The following is a 24,077-nucleotide window of genomic DNA, read 5'->3' as shown; positions in this document are numbered from 1 at the left end:
AGGCACTGTGAAGTAGGCTGCATGTGTGGGTAGCAGCCAGAGTTATGGAGAGTGAGTCCACAGTCACCCGATGCCAGCAGTTGGTAGATCAGAGGGCAGGGGTATACAGGAAGACTTCAGGCTCCGGGACCCAGGTGAGAGCCAGCAGGTCTGGTCAGAGACCGGCAGCAGGGCTCTCCACGATGTCTCTGGCTCCAGCAACGTCTGAGTCCTCTGTGCTGCTGTCACTGCAGGTGAGTTCTGCCTCTTACGTATCCGCCATTGTGGGACCCTCACTACCGGTGCTACCGTGGATACCCAGTGGAGCTTTCTGGCGCACTAGCCCAGTCGGAACTTGATATAGTTGTTGGTTGGGAGGTCCAGGTGCTCCACGCAGAAGTCTCAGTCGTTCACGCTGGAAGTCAGGAACGGACCTCTGCAAATGTTGCCTTGAAGGTAGGTGATGTCTGACTCTCTCTTTCCCGGCTGGACGCCGATGCTTTTTTCTGACCGGCCGGGTAGCTGTGGCCCAGACCCCATGCTTAAATTCGGGCTTTGGGACCTGAGGTGTATGGGTAGGTAGTGTGGGAGGCCCAGCGGCGTGCATGCGAGCAGCCAGCCTCTCCCAAAACAGTTGGAAAGTCTTATTTAGTTTGCCCAGCACATCCAGCTCCTCACAACATGGATCCGAGAAACACACAGCCGCCGCCATTTTGTATGCCGTTTAGTGCTTGGGCTTGTGTACCAGTGTTGTGCCTCTGCAACAGGGCTTCAGCTCCACTAGTGACAGACAGGTAAAGCTCAAGTGCTGGCGCCGGGATAACCCCCACCGGCAGGGGGGGGGACGGGAACCCTTACTGCGTTCACTGTTTCCAGTAGAGTGATCAGCGGGTAGATCGGCCGCCTCTCCCACATCCGCACCCACAGGTAGACCGCAACACCACTTTGGGTTCAGGCTGCTTGCCACGCTGCAAAAACACTTCAAAGAAAGGCAGAGTCGTTTGTAGGGTGTCCCCAGCTTGTAGGTTGTCAGGTTTTCTGTGGCAAAACCTTGCTTTATACGTGTTAAGCAGGTTTCTTAGACAGAGCTCTCTCTGCATGCGACCAGTCTGCTTGGCAGCCAGGCCCCGCCCCCCAATGAAACATTTTTTTTTATTTTTTTTGTGGTATAAATACATTCTTTTTATTACAGTGAACCTTTGGGGATTTTTTTTTTTTTTTATATTCTTTATTTTTGCGAGTATTCGCCAAAAAATAACAAGACATATGAAACGTATAGGTACACATCCATACATATATATATCAAGAACTGGGGGTTTCATAGCAGTATGCAACTCTTTTTTTAATTTATGATGCCAGGGGTTCCCTCTGTTTGGACAGAGTATGGTAGGTCAGTGTGGTTTCATGAGGGTAGCTATCTTGGGATCTTGTAGCGCCTTATCGCTTGTCGATCTCTCTGTGTGCTTTGTGCTCTGCTAAGGCGGTTGGTGGGCAGGGGTGGTTAGCTGGGTAGCCTCTGCTGGCAACTTTACTCGCTTATATAATATAACCTAGGGTGAGGCTTAGGGTGTGGGCCGTATGTGCATAGGGCTTGTAGGTGGGTTAGTGACGGCTGCCGTTCGTTGCACACAATGTGTAGGGGGGGTAATAAAACATAACAGTGGGCTACTCTTATAGCTCGCGGAGCCAGTGAAGTCCTGTATTAGAGAAAGGTTCTCTCTGCGGTGGGTCTTTGTGACCAACAGTCATGTGGGCCACGCTAGGTGCGGGCCAGTTGTAGATGTGTCAGCAGGTGCGTATTTCAAGTGGGTTGCTCACGTCCCCCTTTCCTGGGTACGAAGGGAGTGATGCCCTCAACTGTCCATTTCGGGTGGTCCATCCTTGGCACCTTCTCTGCTGGTATTCCCAGGAGCCGAAGGAATGCTGGTGCTTCCAGGAGGGATGTCAGCTTATGCAGTGTGCCGGCCTTGTCGACCAGGATCCGGCGTGTGCCCCACCGGTAGGGGATCACATGCTCTTGTAGTAGCTGGGTGACTGGCTTGAGGTTTCTTCGCCAGAGGAGCGTATGTCTGGATAAATCCCGGTAGAATATCAGCTGTGCCCCCTCAAAGGACACAGTTGCGGAGTCCCTCACCGCTGCCATGATTGCTCTGCGGTCAGAGTCTCTAGACATTTTCAGCAGGACGTCTTTAGGTGCTTCGTGGACTGCATTGGGGGCCCTAGGAAGGCGAAAGCAGGATTCCACCGCAACCTGCTTAGCCTGTTTGGGCAGCAGCAGCGTGGCGATGAGCCTCCGGCAGTAGTGTGGGAGCTCCGCTCCAGCAACTGTTTCCGGTATCCCCCGGATTCTGAGGTTGCGGGCTCTAGCTCTGTCCTCCATTGAAGCGATTTGCCCCTGCTGGTCTGCGCATTGCTTTTGTAGGGCGCTGATGGCGGCGTCAGTGGCTGATTGAGCCAATTTGGTGCCTTCTAAGTCCTCTTCCACTGCCTTCACTTTGTCAGTGAGTTTGGCCACCGCCTCTCCGATCGGGGCCATGTCTGCCTGGAACATGGCTTTGATTTCGACCATTAAGGCCTTGATGTCAGACTTGGTCGCTGGTGCAGAGTCTGCCAGATCGGCAGTTGGTGACCCTGTGTGTGGCCCTATGTGTGGCCGGGATGGCGGATAAAAATCAGCGAGGGCGTCGTCATCATCCGATGAGGTTGGTGTGCAGGCCTCAGCCGCCGCCATTTTGGCTGTGCCGAGCCGCGGTGCCATGTGGAGGAAGTCTCCGATATTGCGGGAGCCCGATCCCGGGTCCGCCCGGAGTTTCTTCGTTTTCTTCCCCATATCTGGGGCTACGTGCTGGTACTTTTGGGTCTCAGTGGCAGGTTCGGAATCTGCTAACTTTCGGTTTTGCAGATTTAGTGCACGGAGCTGTTCCGATATGCGTCCAGCTCGTGCAGGCGCTGGCTCCGCCCCCCAATGAAACATTTTTTTAATGATTTAACTGGCATATTTTAGATATGTTGCATGGGATTCCTATTAACTTTTTTTGTATTCCCCATAAATCTACAGGATATTCTACAAAACTCCCCCAAAAATATATTTTTAAAGCAACTCTGAAATTGATTCTTGAACAACATGTGAATTGTATTAAGCTGTCTCTTGTCCTCGGAACATAATATTTACCAGCATGCACCTGACCTCTTTCACGTTATTGGCTTCTTAGGAAGTTAATCACTGTAGGGTAAACTGACTCACGAAAAAATATTTAAGAATAATAATATTGATTGATCACACAATTTAAGTCAGGTCCCAATAAAAAAGTGTATTGGTATTTTTAATTTGATTATTGACATATATACATATATTCTGTTGAAATAGATAAATTGGAGACATTTATTTCACATTTTGTAGTGTTACAACCTTGGATTAAACTTAAAGAGAAACTATAGTGCTAAAAAAACAAAGTTGTTTTCCTAGCACTACAGTGACCTACAATGCCCCTCTCCCTCACACCCCTTCTTCCCAGTGCTGGAAGGGTTAAACGCCCTTCAAGTAATTTGCCTAATTCCAGCACCGATGTCTCTAGGTGCTAGGTCATGCTCTGCCCCCGCTCCTCCTCCGCCTCCGCTCACATTAGGACTACCCCATAAGAAAGCATTGCTCAATACTTTTCTATGGGGTTTTAGATGACGCTGCATGTCCTCATGCAGAGCATAATGACGTTGCCTAACCACCAGAAAGTGCCTCTAGTGGCTGTCTGGTAAACAGCGACTAGAGGTTGAGTTAACCCACAAAGGTAATTATTGCTGTTAATCAAGAACTGCAATAATCTCAGTTGCAGGGTTAAGGAGATTGGGACAGTGTACCCAGATCACGTCAATGAGCTGAAGTGGTCTGGGTGCCTATAGTGTCCCTTTAATTTTATTGTGCCCTATACTATTTTCTATAAACATCATACACTGATATGTTATTGTAACTCATAAACTGATGATTTTTTTTTGTGAGAACACAACAAAACTACATTTACCTTTAAACTCATACTTTCTGGTAACATGTCACTGGTTTTGTTCAGCCGTCCCAGTTGATATAAAATTATGTTTTTTCCAAACTCTGTTGAAAATGGCATGTTCCCTTTGAGATGAATTTCAGCTCTTATGTTTGAATTAGATAGTTTATAACCTAAGGGAGACAAACAAGGGAGACAAACAAGGACATATATTTAATATAGAATATATTATTTTATTATAGCCTCAGCAGACACTACTGGAAGAAATATTCTACGTTGTACATATTTTATAAATAAACATTTTTTTTTAAATATTAGCAGAATTGCAATAATCTGAAAAACAATTAAAGGTAGAAGCCTTCTGCAAACAGATTGGCTCTTTCAACCAGCCGCCCCCTTTCCCAATGTATTTTTTTTAAGTATTTAAAAATGGTATTTAAATGGTATTTAAAAATGGTTAACCATTTTAAAGATATTCAAGAAATTCCAGCCTACCTGCTTCAGATCTCATTATTTAATGGACATTGGCAATGAGACATATCTAAACTGCTTCCTATTTCTTTTTTGTATGTTATAATAAAATGATATACCAAATTGTTAATGGATGAAAACAAAGTACACAGGTGCACGAAGGGAAATAGGTTTAGGCACTGCAGAAAATGTTGATTTGACCTACTCAATTTGGCCCAAAAAAGTTTTCATTTTGTCGACCAAATTTCGTTGACATGACCATTCGAATAACCTGAATATTAATCTTGCAAACAATTAAAGAAAATCTAAATCGGACAAACCAAACGGGCACAAAATCTGTGCCTATCAATGTACTGCAATATATATATATATATATATATATATAATTTTTTTTTTGCAGTACATTGATAGGCTCCTATTCGCACACATTGAATGACGCTAATTCTGGTATTTTATCATTCAAATTCAGCCTACATTTGGTTAATAATCGCAATTTTGAGCGTTCGGCTAATTATGAACAATCATTTGTGTGTATTTTAAGCATTCAGTACATCTAATCTGTGGTTTATTTCTTTTTCATCTATTTATTTATTTTGTTTATATATTTCCTTATTTATTTAATTTAGTGTCTGTCCCCTAATCAACAAGCATCATTTATATGGTGCCAGAGACAGAACACTGAATCATGGGGCAAGCAAGCATATATCCATTGTCTGTGTAGTAGTTCTCGTGCTAGATCATATGATACCTTCAGAGGGTTAATCTGTAAATGAAGGTGGTTGTTGAGGCAACGACCCCACGCATGTTCCACTAATAGCCCTACTGAAGCCCTGTTGTGTTTTATTTTTTATTATTCTTTATTTTTGACATGTGATCTACATAACAGTATTTGAGCATTTGGCATTAAGCATGAGTCGGATACAATATAGTGGATGAGCAGAGACCAAACAAGATATCTCCTGTTTTTTTTGTTGTTGTTTTTTTTAAATGACAGTATTATAAACTTTGTCAGTTGCCTTAAAGATTTATCAGAGTTAAATGATGGTAGATAGAGCAAACATTAAATGGATAAACTGTGGTAGATACCCCTAACCTGTATTGTGTTGTGGACTTACTTAGTGACCAAATATTTTCAGAAATTAGTCCAATGTATTGTGGTATGTGTAAATCGACTGAACTGAGATGCCAGTTGAGTCTCTAGAACTTCACGACAACACTGAATTAAATTTATTTTAGATTTGTTTTTTGGCTGTACACTAAATCACATATAGTTTGTTATGTAAGATATTAAAAAATAATGTTAGGAATAATATAACCTAAGGGTCCTCTGTTATAGCTCAACGTCTAAAGAGCAGATGTTCCAAAATGGTTTTAAAATGGACTGAACCATTCACTGGTTTCGTATTCCACCAAGTCAATTAGAATTATTCACTAAAGTGAGAATTTTAGGGAATTCATAGTGAATTTTGAATTTGAGGTTTCAGCAGATGTTTAGAAGATCATACCTCACACACATATTGGTTCCATGCTACTTGAGGCTTAATTACAGATGGAAAGTGAATTTAAAATACGTCAAGGATTCTTTGATACTTAATATATAGTAGTTATGTTTTATTATTGGTCTTATTACATCGGTAATTACTAAACTAGGAACTGCCTGCAGTTGATCAAGGGTTTTAAAAATCGTATACCAAAATCGTTGAAAATGTCCAAATTCACAGCTGATTTGATTTATTAGATTATTAAACAATAATGCTATTTTTAAGATATTGTATTCTATTTAACAGGCTAACAGAAAAAGAACGAAAACAGCTCATTCGAGAGAGAATTATTTACTCTTTAAGTATATGGCACATTTGTTCAGTAATTGTTACTTTTTTTTAAGTAGCAGCTGCTCAATTAAAGATTTAAAACTTAATCTCCAATAATGATTAGGCTTTTAACAACTGCTCAATCACCTGCCCTTTAAAAAGGCAGCTGTATAATTGTTATATGTAAATGTAATGGGGATTAAAAGGTTAATTCCTATGTAAGTTGTTAATAATACTTAACCCATCTTAGAAAAAGCCCACTTAATGTTTAAAAATAGACCATGCACGTTATTAGCTATTTTTTTTTATTCAGTCATGTACTTAAGAATTTTATTAATATTTTCATTTTAATAGATGTTTATAAAAAATAATATTGAAAAAAGAGGATTTGATATTTTTTTTTATTATTACTTTTCATTTAAAGTTTAGTGGAGATGATTTTTAACCTACATAACTGCATATTATTCAAAACTTGTATTCATATTAAAACATTGAATTGACATGTTTTGCTAATTTAAATTCAAATCAATTTGTAGCCTGAAGTCAACAAACCATGCTATATATGGATGCGTAAAATCACAGGCATATTCCTTAAACCATGTATTGCGAAGAACTAACTTAAGAATTTTAAAATTAGGACAAAATAACCAAAATAAAAAAACATGGCGATTATTTACCAAAACTCAAATTGTATCAAGCTGAACTATTAACCCCTTAGGGACTGAGCCAAATGTACACGTTTTGATCAAAAACAAAATTTGGAATTTGACTATATGTCTGTTCAACCGTAATTCACCTCTTTCATATTAATTGCACCCACACTTATTATATATCATTTTATTCAGGAGAAACAGGGCTTTAATTTAACAACAAATGTTTAGCTATGACACATAATTTGATATGAATAAAATATAGAAAAATGTGAGAAGTTAAGAAATGTTGTTATTTCTTTAGTTCTGCATGACATTTTAACTGTGAATGTCATAATACTGTTTGCTTTTACTGCAATAAAATACACATATTTGTATTAAGCGATGTGTCACGTGTAAAACAGTACCCCCTATGTACAGGTTTTATGGTGTTTTGGGAAGTTACAGGGTCAAATATAGCATGTTACATATTTCTGTTTTTTCACATTGAAATTTGCCAGATTGGTTACGTTGCCTTTGAGACCATATGGTAGCCCAGGAATGAGAATTAGTAGATTAGAATTAGCAATAGTAGACAACCCAAGGTATTGCAAATGGGGTATGTCCATTTTTTTAGTAGCCATTTAGTCACAAACACTGGCCAAAGTTAGCGTTAATATTTGTGTGTGAAGAATGCAAACTATTAATTTGAACGCCAATTTTGGACAGTGTTTGTGACTAAGTGGCTACTAAAAAAGACTGGAGATAATAATGATCCCAAGGCACACCAAAGTTTGCACATAAAAAAGTGTTTATTCATGCATTGAAAAAATATATCAATAGGTTTTTGTCAAAAGTTCATCCTCACCTTGTGGTGGCCGTAATGAAAAATGCCTTTCTGACATTAACGGAGGTGCTACTCAGCAGTCATGTGCCTGTGTACCTGACTCCTGCAACATGTTGAAGGACGCCGGCCGCTGCGGATCCATTCCAATTTATAACCCCACATCCGCCCACGATATTAACGACGTTGGCGTGCGTGTGACATCATGCAAAGGACACACACGTTCTGGGGTCAAAGGTGGACTACGGCCAATCAGACTTAAGGGAGGCTTATTTAAACTCCTTTTTCTCTTTGCCCTGTTGTGGTTTCCCTTAGTGGTTGACGGAGAGTGTGTTCCTGAGCGTTTTATTCTGGTTATTGACTTTTGCTTCGTTTGACTTCCCTGTATTCTGGTAACCTTGACTTTTGGCTTTCCCTCATCGTTCTGTCTCATTCTGTGTCCCCGACCTCTGCAAGTATTCTGACTATTCTCTGGTACATTAAGTCCGGCCATTCTAAGGCCCGGTAAGACGTTAACTTTTAGTCCTAGGTGTGATACAATTCTGCGTGCTGGATCAAGTAGTAATCCTGACAGTTTTGACAGAAAGAAAGTGCATAAAGTAGTGCATATCTAATCTATAATACCAATACCACAATAATAATAAAGTGCTGAATGCAAACACCCATTAAAAAGGTATACTGACCAAGAGCAGAAGAAATGAAAACCCAGACGTTTTGGCTCTGAAGCCTTCCTCTGGGGGACCAATTTGGCACACAATTGACATTAGCCAGCCTGGTCATTTTTTATGGGCTGGATAATGACACTGTTCAAGTTGGAGTCTAAACATCTGGCAGCTAAGAGATTAATATCTGTATGTGCTGTGTTTCAAGTGGAGATGCTGCATGTACAGATTCCAGGTACCATGACCACTTCAAACCAAGGAAGTTGTCATAGTACTTAGAGTAAACCTTTAAGGGCAACATTTAGGCAAAAATGCAGATATAGAAAATTAATCCAAGTCTGCTATAGTCACAAATAGGTTATTTCAGCCTGAATTTTGATATTGGTACTTGAGTTTGCTATAATTCAACCTTTAATGAATAATTTATTTTTACTGCTGGTTTTTGTTTTTATTTTTGTCTCATATCCCTTGAATGCTGTACTGGGTTACTGAGCTTTGCTATTTTTATGTATTATATCAATAAACACTTTAACAGCTGTTGCCTGATTTATATTGTATGGACCTTTCTAAGGGAATTGCAAACTATATACTAAAATAGCTAAAGCAGCTCACATATCTCGAGAATATTTCCAATTTGGCTGTTTTATCCTAGAGCTTGTAATTCCCTTGGAATATTCCACAAATGTCTGCTTTAATGAATCACCTTGTAAGTTAGGGAATTTTACAATTTGAGGACCAAAATATGCAATCATCTCGAATTTGTGCTGCCAGTCTATGCAGCTAAAATAAATGCCGGTGATTTAGTTTTAATCTTTTATATTACAATTCTTATCAATTTCATAATGTGTCAGGGCTGTTCACTAAACCATGAATTTAGTGCAAAAATAAATGGCATTGCTGAAAATTAACATATGGTTAAAATAATGTACTGCTAAAGAGCCTTTTCACAAGTTCGTAAAGTTTTCTAAGATAGAGAAGAATAGAGCATATTTTTATTGAAGTTTTTTTTTAAAGTAATAAAACATACAGTAAAAGCATACAGGTGGGAGTCAGTGACAGAATTACGTCAATCCTTCTCACAGCGAGCCTTACAACTCCCCTGTGGTTCCCGATTTAGGTTTGCAATAAGAAGTACAGGTCTACAGGCCTGAACTGTAGAGGTTCAATATAGCTGCTTCCACTTGGTGCATTACTTAGGCGTGTAACTCTACCCTTGCGCACAGAACCACCATGCATAGTATACATTCTAAAACCTATGTCTAGGGTATGGAATTGCCCACCCTGTTCATGGTGGCTATACGCAGTGGGTGGGGCATCTCCACCACCTGTCTGTCATGGGTAGTCAATTGTCTGGGGAGTGACCACGACCATAGCTGGATCATTGGTGGTACAAGGTATATTTTTTATTTATTTATTTTTAGCATGATTTAAATGCATTATCTCTACAATCCATTACAAAATATGGAGTAAATAATATATACTATAGTTCCCCTTTAATCAGTTTTACTCTATACTTTCACAATCTGACACTGATCATCACAAGATAATGTTAAGACGATGGGATAAACAGAGCACTTTATATTTTTATGTATCTGTCAAATATTTTCGCCTTATATTGAAGGACTTGTAATGCTCAGAAAATAATGTTGAGTCAACAGCTGTTAGGTAATGCGATGGTCTACTTGCCATTCTGCTCACAAACTTCGTTCAGATGCCATCAAATAGAACACAGAGCTATAAATTAATTCTCAAGTAGAGGGAATGGACCTTCAAAAATCACATTAAGGGAATATGAAGCTTTCGGTTTCAGGAAGAAATGTTCATTATAGTTTTGCTTAAAATGCGCATAAGATATGATATGCAATGTTTAATAAGTGCAATGTAGTATTTTACTATTTTCATATTAATTCAATCTATACATATAATATTATTAATATAATAATTGACTTCTTAGTACAACAATATAAACATTATGTATGTAATCTACAGTTAAAAGGGGCAGTGAATACAGATTTACTCCATATTAATATATTATAAAAAATTTTTTATAGTTTTAAAATGTTATTATTTTTCTTTTGTACTTTACTCTTAATCCTAACCTACTACTCGTTTTTAAATGTAGTGTGCTAACTATAATTTATGTAGATCACCCGCTGTTGGCTGGTGTAATGTACGCACGAGGTTTACACCTATTTTATTTTATGGAAGTAAGTTAGGAGTATAATCACATCAGCTCTCCATGCAGAGTTTGCGTGTATATGAAACGTATAAATTGCACATTCAAATCACCCATATGCATGCTGCCTTATTCATGTCAAATAGAGCTGGAGAACAGATGTACATTGGAAGTTTTTTTTTTTTTTTTTTTTTTTAAACAAAAAAACCCCAAACACTTTAAGGACATATTTAGTACAGGAACAGATTTAGGTAACTGTATTTTACTACTGCATTTTTATGCTCTCTTTTAATTAATTTTCAATTTAATTTATATTTATTATGTATTTTATGAAATTATTTTGAAATCATTTTTTCCATGCTGTAGTGGACTCACACGCAGCTATCGTCACACAGGAATGCCCAAACACACACACAACTCTCGCCAAATACAGGCATTCCCACACTCACATACAATGCTCATCACACACATGTACTCACATGCACACTTCCCGTCACATACATACCATTCTCAAATGCTCACATCCAACTCCTTGTAAGGATACATACCCTTGCACTATAGCACTCACTCAATGTCCTTACCTTCTCAAGTAGGCACCACATCAGTTTCACACCGTCATGGCCCCTTTTCCAACATTTCTGGCGCCAGACAATGTAGCCCAACACCTTTTATGACATAATATTTTGGAGGAGTGGCTATCAAGGAACCTCCCCAGGTCTATAAATATTTGTTCAGCATTCTAGCGTGGTTTTCAGTTAGACTATCCGAGAGTGCATTTTTTTTCTATACCCCAATTCATAGTTATTGATCTTGACTTGTCTCAGCTACTCTGTTCTCTATATCCCTGACATTGGCTAGTTTATTGATTTAGTGTATCTCCATTGCCTTTGATCTCGGTCTGTTATTTAGCATTTCGATCTTTCGTATTTAGCATGTTACATCCAGCTACAATAATGTGCGGCAATTCATACTGTTATGTACTGCTTTTCCTGAACTTGTGTGACCTTATTCTGAGTATTGGGTTACCTACTCTGACACTCCTATAACAGATTAAGTTGCACACACAAAACACCAATCACACTCATGCAGTTCCCAACACAACAGGCAGTTACATGCACATATACACATCTCCCACACACTCACACAGCTCCTATCACATACAGCATCCGGCACACAACTCCCATCACACACAGTAGAGGCAGATAAAAAGATCAACAGAGAAACAGTGAAAGGCACTTAGAAAAGGGACTGGGGCAAAAAGAAAGAAGTTATCCATTAAAGAAAGAACTCAAAGTGACTTCAAGGTGAATTTAAAATTCAAGGGAAAAAGATCTTAACTGAATAAATTCTCCAAGTCATTATGTTTCCAATTTGGCTACTCTTGTCTTAAATTAGAAATCCACTTTGAATTCAGATTTAATTCTCAACAAAAAAGGTAAATTGGCTAACGAGGAATGCGGAATACACAAAGGGTCAGCAAGCTGAAAGTTTACTCAAAGTATCAGATCAGCTGTGATGCTAGAATCTTAATAACCCTGTAATTGTTTGTTTCTTTTCAATTCTTTATTTATGTCGTGACACACAGGAAAAGAAGAGCAGTTATACAATATCGTGGCTTGCGCAGAAGCCAGTATAATCAATATGCTCAAGCACACTTCGTGTGCGTGACTAGTATGTGCTTAATCGGTCACAATTTTAAATTTTTATATATTAAAAATAAAGAAAAATAGAACCTTATAAAAACTTTGTAAGAAACTTTAGAGAACATAGGTACTATTAAGGGAAGCCTCAGTAGTCTTGTCCTCCGACAGCCATGTGGGCCCTTGCGTGTTGTGTATTTGGCAATCTTTCGAAACCTTCTATGCATATTATCACAATTCATCTACATGCCACATATGGATAGTTTACTTTTCTGTTTCCTGCAGGTGATAATATTGTCTGTTATCGGTTATGTATTCTTTAAGAATCGCTATGTAATGTTTGTGTAGCGGAAGGATATTTATTCTCATTGTGTGTATTTAGAGAGGTACCCATTGAAGGATATGCTTTCATAGAGACTGTTACCTTCTGCTGTCAAGGTATTTTCCAGAATCCAATGATTCCTTGTCTAGTTTGTTTGTGTATTATTATTATTTATTTCTTATCTATTCTTTCCCCTCTTCCCTATGTTCTGTATTTGTAATCTTTCAGTATTTGGTATAACGAGCAATATGGACTATGGAATGCAAAAGAAAGGGAGAGGGGGGGTCACACATCAGGGAGCTTAGACTCTCAGCTGTGTTATAGATGCTCTGCATGTCTCTTACCTGCATTAGCAGTCTAGCGAGTAATTTGGTCTTATGCAAGGGGTAGTACCTATACGCATGGGTATGAGTGCCCATAATCAGCTCCCGGTGGCCACCCAGGTTGTAGGGCCGTTGTTCCTTTGTGTGTTACTTTGGATAGGGCTGTCGGTGTCGTTATCAACTGCAGCCAGAATGGAAAACCCTTCAAGAGCGGGTATCGTGTCCACTGCGCACTGAGGAATATTGGGCGCTATGACCGTCCCTAAGGGATGATCGCTAGTAGATCTCCACTCTACTCCGTTATACTTGTATCCTGTAATTGTTTTTAATTCAACTTTGAAACGTCATGAAAACCGGTGAAAACCATTGCTTTGCAAAGAATTATGGGAAATGTGGCTTACCAAAAGCTAGATAGTCAAGTTTGGACACCCCTATGGTACATATCATAACATAACTAACTGGATGAAAGTACAACTATATAAGTATCTGTTTCTTTATATTTAGATTGCTATATATTTAAGTGTGAACAAATATTACAATTACGCACTTTATTGTTTATTGGCATATTTTACCCCAAAGTACATCTCTATGTTAATTTGTCTAATTAGTCTTAGAATAGAATACCTCAGATTGCTGAGCACATTTGATTAAATTATGCTATGTAACCAATCTTTTATGTGTTCATTGTTGTTTAATCATATCCATAAATTACTGTTTGCTCAGACTGAAATTAGATTTTACTTTAGGTTGTGTAAGTATCTAAATCTAAATTATGTATGTTATTATTGCCATAGTAACCAATTAATATTTATGATAATTGATTCAAATTGTTTCATATTAAGAATGTTTTTCCAGTATTGCTCTGTATCTGATATGTAGGGATAGATAGATAGAGAATTAGAGAAATAGATATGTAGAAAGAGATATATATATATATAGATACATAGAGAGATAGAGTGATAGAGAGATAGAGGATTAGAGAAATAGATAGATAGATGGACGGACGGACAGAGAGATGGACGGACGGACGGACAGACAGATAGATAGATAGATAGATAGATAGACGGACGGACAGATAGGTACCATGCAATAAATAGTGACATAATACCAGTATATGCACCACTGAAAAGTATTTTGGACAAATTAAAATACTACTTTTCTTTACTCCTATTATATATACACTGAACAAAATTATAAATGCAAGACTTTTGTTTTTGCCCCATTTTTCATGGGCTGAACTCAAAGATCTAAGACTTTTTCTATGTACACAAAAGGCCTATTTCTCTCAAATATTGTCTAAATCTGTGTTAGTGAGCACTTCTCCTTTGCCGAGATAATCCATCCACCTCAAAGGTGTGGCATATCAAGATGCTGATTAGACAGCATGATTATTGCAAAGGTGTGCCTTAGGCGGGCCACAATAAAAGGCCACTCTAAAATGTGCAGTTTTACTGTATTGAGGGTGCCCAGAGAGGGGTCTGAAAACCAGTCAGTATCTGACCACTATTTGCCTCACGCAGTGCAACACATCTCCTTCGCATAGAGTTGATCAGGTTGTTGATTGTGGCCTGTGGAATGTTGATCCATTCCTCTTCAATGGCTGTGCTTAGTTGCTGGATATTGGCAGGACCTAGAACACGCTGTCGTATATGCCGATCCAGAGCATCCCAAACATGCTCAATGGGTGACATGTCTGGTGAGTATGCTGGCCATGCAAGTACTGGGCTGTTTTCAGCTTCCAGGAATTACGTACAGATCCTTGCAACATGGGGCCTTGCAATATCATACTGCAACATGAGGTATTTGTCGTGGATGAATGGCACAACAATGGGCCTCAGGATCTTGTCACGGTATCTCTGTGCATTCAAAATACCATCAATAAAATGCACCTGTGTTCGTTGTCCATAACATACACCTGCCCATACCATAACCCCACCTGCACCATGGGCTACTCGATCCACAACGTTGACATCAGCAAACCGCTCACCCACACGATGCCATACATGCTGTCTGCCATCTGCCCTGTACAGTGAAAACCGTGATTTATCCTTGAAGAGAACACCTCTCCAAAGTGTCAGACGGCATCGAATGTGAGCATTTGCCCACTCATGTCAGTTACGATGACGAACTACAGCCAATGAGGACGACGATCATGCAGATGAGCTTCCCTGAGACGGTTTCTGAAATGCCTTTGGAGACGGCTTATGGTAGAGAAATGAACATTCAATTCACTAGCAACACCTCTTGTGGACATTCCTGCAATCAGCATGCCAATTACATGGTCCCTCAAAACTTGCGACATCTGTGGCATTGTTCTGTGTGATAAAACTGCACATTTTGGAGTGGCCTTTTATTGTGGCCAGCCTAAAGCACACCTGTGCAATAATCCCGTTGTCTAATCAGCATCTTGATATGCCACACCTGTGAGGTGGATGGATCATCTCATCAAAGGAGAAGTGCTCACTAACACAGATTTAGACAGATTTGTGAACAATATTTGAGAGAAATTGGCCTTTTGTGTACATAGAAAAAGTCTTAGATCTTTGAGTTCAGCTCATGAAAAATGGGGGCAAAAATAAAAGTGTTGCATTTATAATTTTGTTCAGTGTAATTTTATCCTGGCACCATACAGCGATAAATATTAACTTACCTAACGTTTTTTTCCCCATCTCTCCGTTTGGAGGAATATTTTCCTTCTGTTTCTCCTTGTCAAGCTTTGAAATTTGTTTTCCGAATATAAAATTAAACTTTGTAATATTTGTTCTTTCTGATCCAAGGTTACTAATGTTTTGTGAGGGCAAATCTTTTTGAGAACAAATGTCATGAAGATTAATGCGGTCCTGTTTTAAGACTCCTTCTAGACTGGAACCTGAAAGTAATAAAAATATATTGTTTTTATTATGAATATTACTAAACTTAATGTGTGTTTTAGATGGACTCCAAACAAAGATCTATTTAAATTGAACTTCTATGTTAAAATGTTGGAGCTTAATGTTGGGTGGTTTATTTGGAAACTATTGGGATGGGCACTTTTTTTGGCTCCTTGATAAAATTGTCTGACTTGTAGAAATAAAATATATTCCTCTGAGTGAGCCATGGGCATAGAATAAATCATTTGTAACTTTTTGGTGTTTCAAATTTGTTTCACAGTTACAGTATTTCATTGCTTCATTCTAATTTTGAAAAAGAGTGTGATTTTTCTTCACTTAACCCCTTAAGGACCAAACTTCTGGAATAAAAGGGAATCATGACATGTCACACATGTCATGTGTCCTTAAGGGGTTAAAGCAGACTTGTCACTTTAAAATAGTTTACATCATTCATGAAGCAGAAAAAAGATGCCTTGATTTTTATCATTTTATTAAAATAGTTGTGCAGATTTTAGAATATTCTTAATAATACATTTTTTCGTGCCATCATAAGTGCTTTACCCCATAGGAAATGTCAGAGGTACTTTGAGCCCCAAACTTGGAAAATCCACCCCAGAACCCCAGCATACCAGCACCCCATCACCATCTCTGCTGGCGTGGCTGCACTCAAACTAAGCATCCACGCCGTTAGAGATGTTTCTGTCTCGGCCCTGGCGAGCGACACCACATGGCCGCACCCGATTGGTGCGGCCACTTAAACAAAAGACAACACTTACCTAAGTTGCGGCGGATCACGGCCAGATCCGCCGGCGCCTCCATCCCCAGCGAACACGGCGTTCCTATGAACGCTGGCCACTGTAAAAGCATAAAAAGATATAGCCCTGCCTCCAGCAGGGTTAGAGGTCATGCAGACGTGCGTGTGCAGCCAGTTAAAGAGTGCACACGCACGTTCTGGAGTCAGGTGACCCCTGTCTACCAATGAATGATAGGGAAGGGCTATAAAAGTCAATTTTTTTCTTTCTTCTTTGCCCTGTTGTGGTTTCCACTAGCTGGTTATCTGAGAGTATGTTCCTGATTGTGTTTTTCTGGTATTTGACTTTGGCTTCGTTTTGACTGCCCTGATTTCTGGTATTCTTGACGTCTGGCTTTCCTCACCGTCGTGTCTCATTCTGTGTCCCTGACCTCGGCAAGTATTTGAACTATTCGGCAGTATGTTAAGTCCGGCAATTCTAAAGTCCGGTTAGACGTTATCCTTAGTCCTAGGTGTGATACTATTCTGCGTGCTGGATCAACTATAATCCTCACACTAAGCACCCCAGCCCACGATTCCTATCCAGAGACTTTGTTTCAGCTCTAGAGTGAGGATAGATGTCTGTTAATAAAATTAGTTCACACCCGTATTATGTTGAAGGGAAGGATTTAGATAGAGTAATAATAATTATATTATAATATTCCTTTAATGTTGGATTTAATGGTATAGGTGGGTTTTAATTTTTGTAACTCATACTTTAGCAGCATAAGACATAACCCCACCCTCAGTAAAACACACACATAGATCCACTCTGACACAGATTCAAGTTCCACGCAGATCCACTCACAGACAGTGAACAAAGCGCAATCTCACAGCCAGCAAGTGACATAAATGTTTATTGATGGCCACACTCTAACTCACAAAGACACACCCAGACAGTAAAACATAAAGGGACTTACAGCCAATAAAAAAATATACGCACAGTAGAACTTTTTTCAGCCAAAAATTAAAACACACAGAGCCACTGTGATACAGAGACTCATATTAAAACAAACAGGCACACACTCAGCCTGTAAACTACACATGCTCACTTACAGTATTATTATTATTATTGCCATTTATATAGCACCAACAGATTCCGTAGCGCTTTACAATATTATGAGAGGGGGGATTTAACTATAAATAGAACAATTACAAAAAACTTACAGTAAGCTAATAACACTTACAGTACCACTTGCTGCCAACAAGTAAAACTATTCAAACACACAGAGTTAAACAGAGAACAGAGAACCACCGCAAGCAAACCGACAAAAACCATTGGGTAAAACCTGAAAAGACACAATCACATTCAAACACAGGGTTTGTGCAGTGTGAGAATGCTTTATGCAATGTGTGAAGGTGGTCTGCTATGTTAATTGTGTGAAGGCTGTATGTAATGTGTGAAGGTGGTGTGTATGCTATGTGCAATGTGTGAAGGTGTTGTTTATGCTATGTGCAGTGTGAGAGGCTGTATGTAATGTGTGAAGGTGGTGTGTATGCTATGTGCAATGTGTGAAGGTGTTGTTTATGCTATGTGCAGTGTGAGAGGCTGTATAGAATGTGTGAAGGTGGTGTGTATGCTATGTGCTATGTGTGAACGTGTTGTGTATGCTATGTGCAGTGTGAGAAGGCTGTATGTAATGTGTGAAGGTGGTGTGTATGTTATGTGCAATGGGTAAAAGTGGTGTGTATGCTATGTGCAGTGTGTGAAAGTTGTTTGCAATGTTTGAAGGTGGTGGGTATGCTATGTGCAGTGTGTGAAGGTTGTATGCAATGTTTGAAGGTGGTGGGTATGCTATGTGCAGTGTGAGAAGTCTGTATGCAATGTGTGAAGGTTTTGTGTATGGTATGTGCAGTGTGTGAAGTCTGTATGCAATGTGTGAAGGTGGTGTGTATGGTATGTGTGGAGGCTGTGGTCATGTCTCTGTTATCGTAGCAACTTGAGCTGCATGTACAAGCTGCACCATGATTTCAAAGTGCATGCGTGGCGATTCAGATGTCACATCACGCGGTATCTAATGTAAGCATTAGTATTTTAGCTAGACTAATGTAGTTTAGTAACAGCTGGGATGCCAAGGGTGGCCATCAATCAATTTAAAATACACAGGAATTGCATAATTCTGTTTAATCTGCTTGGGAAACAATAACGATTATGGTATTTTTAAGATGCACTTTATCCTATTTAAGAAATGGAAATATTATACTGCACTGAATAGGGTGATGTCCCTCCGTTGCCCTGTTCTGTATGTCTTAATTCTAATCTCCACCCAATATTAATCTAAATTATATTGTAAATGTTCGAAGTTAGACATGGAGTATTCTATAAACCTCACCTTTAATATTTAGAGAACTCCGAACATCTTGGTATGGTCCATGACAGCATCCATCTGGGACATCTGTTGGGCATCTACGTTCCTTTTTACCATGTTTAAATTGATGACATGGATTGATTACAAATGTAGATTTAGACAGCAACCCAGAAAGTATTGTGCTTTCAGTCGGCATACAGATGTTCAATGGCGGTCGGATTTTTTGTTGTGTTTGCCCTATAGATTCTTTTATAATGGAAGACGAATCACTCTGAAACAAATTAGGTCTATTCAACATTGTCGTTTTCTTCTTACTGATCTTGCTTAGGCCCAACAAACGGTGGTTTATTTTAAAGGACATTCTTGAACTGTAAATTACTTTATCCGGTATGTGATATTTACCAATAGAGTAAGAAAGATATCTGTCCACATAGTAAATCACAGCTGGGTGGACTTGAGTCACTCTGAAATAGACATATGAAATGCAAAATTGTAGATTTCTACTCCCTAAGTTGTTGCTGAATGGTTGACAATCGTGTTTTGCATTGGAAATAAATAATGTGTGTCTTGTCCTGGGAAATTTATTAAAATTAAATAGTCCGCATCTTGTGCAACGCTGTGCATTGTCTTTTTGGTTATCACAATGATGATCATGTTCAAAGGGCGAAATAGGAAGCTTAATTAATAAGTCATTATTTCTGCAGTTAGGAGAAGCTGGGTCATCGGCAATTTCTTTTCGAGCTTGCTCTAAGGATGCAGTTTTCCTTCTTGCTGTAATTGTTATAGAAGAAAATCCTCGCTTCTTATGCATGGCTTGTTTTTTCTCTGTAGGGTACAGGTTTGCTCCATGGATAATTTTATCTAAGGGTGTCTGGATCTCTAATTTGTTCGGAAGCGCAGTGAATTCATTGCTGATGCCAAATGAAGTGTGATTAGCCTCAGATTGCTGTATATAAGGCAAATTAGGCTCTGTGCCAAAGTGCATAGTAGAATGGAGCCTATTGTCTTTCAATTTATTCGTATCAATCATCTGTGAAATGGGTAAGGTTGGAATCAGATCAGTGCTACATGAACCAAGAATTTTCTGTAAGAAAACAAAAAAAAAGAAAGAAAAATAACCCAACAAATTATCCAAATAATATTCTGTATTTGTTGATTAAATAGCAACTAAAATAGGGCCATTTCAATGCTTTGTCAAAGCCAAATATTTTTTTTCAAATATTTATTATGTATCATCTTACCATAGAGTCTGTAAGGGCAAAGTTTGGTTATCATGCACAGATGAAGGATTACAGAAAATTAACATTTATATCTAGATATATTGATGCTTAAAAAACAGAGAAGGCTGATTGTGGACTTGTATCTGACATCCATGGCACTTCTACGCTGAGCACTTGGTAAGACATTGGAGGTAGAGTAACAGGAATTTGATTTGTTCGACAATGCTGAAATGGATTTTTGTACAAGTCTGTGAAAAAAAAGCACCTAACACACAAGACAGGTAATTGCTCCGAGTTGATTGGTGTGGAAATCTACATTTTTGCATGATTGTCTATGAAAACAAGCACAAACATGAATTAGATGTCACCACTTATAGGTACTTTCATGGGAGGTGCAAGTGCAAAATTATATATTTAGTGCCTTGGGTTCTTTTATTTTACATGAACCTGGATTCTCACTTTAAATGGACACTATAGGCACCGAGAACAATTCTACTCAATGAAGCATGTCTGGGTGCCATGTACCCTGTTTTTACTTTGCAGCTGTAAACATTGCCATTTTGCAGAACAGCAATGTTTTCATTGCAGGATTTCTAGTGACTGTCACTCATACGGCCACTAGAGGTGCTTCCTCTGAAAAAGCAGAGTAGAACTCTGCCATTTCTATCAGGTGGTCTCAGAGAGTCCATTTGATTAGCACAGCAATGTTTTGCCATGCATTCACACTAGTCTCCCTTGGAAAAACATTGGATTGACTGAGATCATTAAGTTTTTGATCTTAGTCAAGGAGTTGCAAAACAAATATTTTATTCTGAGTTCAACAATTGCGGATTCATCTCTAGATAACTTTAAAAAAAAGATTAAATAAACTTAAAGGGGGCCTGACCGCTGAGCTGAGCGGACGATGGCAGCAACAGCTCCTGTGATAAACGACAATTCAAACTGCATTTACCTGCATAGATGCCGAAACCAGGCTGGCATTTGGCAGGGGACCCTGAGACCTCCACAATGATGCCACATAAGTAGATGCCCCAATCAGATCCGCTCTGCACCAACATGCGGCCTACACACACGGGCGGCTTGGGGGAGACGGACGCTCTCTCTCCGCCTCCATACTCGGCTGATCTTTCTAAGAGCCAACGTCCCCCCCCCTATGGACTGGCGGGGGTTATCCCGGTCCACACCGAACTGGCTCACAAGCTGCTACAAGCTTCTGCGGCCTCCCGCAGCCCACACCTCACTTGCAAGATGGCGGCTGACGACCATGCTTTCAGGTCTACGCCTTCTCCGCCTTTACATGAGCGGCTGGATGCCATACTACAATGCTTCTGGGAGAAGCTGGAGCTGCGTGCTTCCCAACTACCCCCTACTCATGGAAGAGATGCAGAGAAGAGTAGGGCCACGGGGCGCAACGGGCCCATTCCAGGCGAAGCGATACGCCAAGTACCCATTACCTGCGCCATGAGGCGGAAGGCCGCACGCTGTTGCATGATTGTTGATGGTTTGCCAAATTACCGGGCCTAGAACCAGTACAGTCTGCAATGTTCTTGTCCCTTATTCTAGTGCAGGGGTTCTCAACCCAGCCTTCAAGGACCCCCTACCAGTCCAGGATTTAGGGATTACCTGGGTGTGTCTAAGGTGTTTAGAAAAAGAAAAAAAAACACCTTAGACACACCCAGGTAATCCCTAAATCCTGGACTGGTAGGGGGTCATTGAGGACGGGTTTGAGAACCCCTGTTCTAGTGTATCCTGTCAAGTCGTTACCTTATGTTATTCTGCAATGGACTGGGGTGTTAGTAATCATACCAGCCTGTATAGTTAGCTCCTTTTAATGCCAGTTCCGTTATGCACACTTAGCCTAGTATCTGACCTACATGCAGCATGTTAATTTACACACCTTATATGACGTAAAGTTCACAAAGCACAGTTCAGCACTAGGCTATAGTTATATGACTGCATTTTATACTACTATCCTTACCCTGACAATAATCATGCTAGCTACCATTTTCCCCAAAATAAGACATCCCACAAAAATAAGCCCTAGTGCGTTTTTCGGGAGTAAAATTAATATAAGACCCAGTCTTATTTTCGTGGAAACAAGGTATTACTGCTTTGCAAAGTATATTAATATTTGTTACAACGTGTTTCATGATAGTTACCCTAGAAACACATTACAAACTGTTGCCAACACATCCCCAGAATGTCGCTGCTCTTTTCTTCTATTTTCAAAAATAGCCTCTTGGGATTAAAATATATACTTACTAAGATATGAGAAAGAATATCACAAAACAAATTCATAGTTCTAATTAGGAAATCCCCTCTAGGCCATTATACATAATGCTTACACAAGGATTTAAAAGCATTCTTATATGTCAGTGAGATATGAGTTTAGTTTTGTATTTATAATCATTGTAGTAATAACCTGAATTAATCTATGTGGAAAAATAAAGCAAATATACATATTACTCCAGTTTCTATTTTTGGAACAGTGAATTATGAATAATTCTGTCCAATTCCCTGACCCAGTGTGCTAATTGTACATTTCTAGAACCATTGCCCATAGTGACTAGCTATTCAATGAACTGATAGCATTATGATGGGGTCTAGGTGACTAATATGTTTCTCAATAAAAGACTTTAAATTAGCAGTGCATGTATAATTAATATAAACCAAAGGCAGCCCTTTAATATTATAATTAGGCTGCCCATGCTCCATCAATGAACATGAGGTCCCTCCCCCTTATATTATAATAGTCCCGACTTGCTGACCACGTGTGTGGTCAGGGGTGTAGACAATGATCTGTCCACCACCATTATCGATCCAGATTTCAACTGTCTAATGGCAATTGGTCCTGCTAAAATTAGGACCAAATGCAGGCCTCTTTGGGGTCTGAATTGCAAAATCTAGACATTGTTGAAAAGTGTGAACAATGTCCAGATTTTTCAGTCAAAAGTGTCCTGTACGCAGTCGGATTACGTTGTCCCATTTGGTATGGGGTAGTTCAGACTTTAATTGAATAATCCTTTGAATAACAGGCCTTTTTTACTCCTCTACTGCCTCTTTAACATTACTTTCTTTTTACTATTGATGGGTGCAGTGCAACTACTCCAACTGAAAAACAAGTCTAATGGACTCTTTAAGTACCATAACCATTACGGGTCTTGACGCTGTCCCCCAGTTTAATTTCAGAACATTAAGGAACACGTTAACACATTATTAATGCAGCTGAGGAGGGGAAGTTATCTTGCATTGGGGTAAGCTCCAGTTGTGGACTGGGGTGGCTATGTTGATTAAAGTTTCCCTTTATATTTATTTCATTATTTTTTTCCTGTTATCTAGAGATGATCCATCCATTGTTGAACTGTAACGTACAATCTGTGCGTCCTAGGCAGGCTGTAAGATTTGTAAGAGAAAGAGATAACAAGTAAGTTCCTATCTTCTCTTCATCATATATGTAGATGTGCAGGGAAGCTTCAAAAAAAAATCTGAATTAATCATCTGTGCCTGTTGTTAATGGAAAATGATATAATCTCCACACCAATCAGCTGGGAGCAGTTATCGGACTCTTTTAGGTGTATTTTTGATACACAAATTTCACCTGGTAGGAACCAATCAAATGTATTTTACCTTGTTCCCAAAATAATGAATTGATCCAGAATTTACATGTAGAGTCTTATTCATTGAATTAGACTCCACAGGTAAATCCTTGCGAGTTCGATTTGATTGGGTGCAAATTAAAAGGCATTTCATTAGTTCGTACCAGCTGAAATATATTAATGCACATGTCTATTATTTATAACAAAGTTAATGATGCACTTAATGCCTCCTAATTTCACTGCAGGTACCTTTAAAAATGTGTAATACGTGATTACAAATTAACGTCAACATTGTGCTAGCCATTGCTAAATTATTTGCAAATGTGTAGATAAAATTCTATTCCCACGTTACCATATCTTTCTTACTTCATTAACAGACTGTGAATATGAAATCCATAAGAAGGTATCATTCAGACAGATACCAATCTTACACATCTATC

The sequence above is a fragment of the Pelobates fuscus genome, chromosome 10 (genome assembly GCF_036172605.1).
Source record: "Pelobates fuscus isolate aPelFus1 chromosome 10, aPelFus1.pri, whole genome shotgun sequence".
Classification (NCBI taxonomy): domain Eukaryota; kingdom Metazoa; phylum Chordata; class Amphibia; order Anura; family Pelobatidae; genus Pelobates; species Pelobates fuscus.
Note: the sequence above shows the minus strand (reverse complement) of the source record.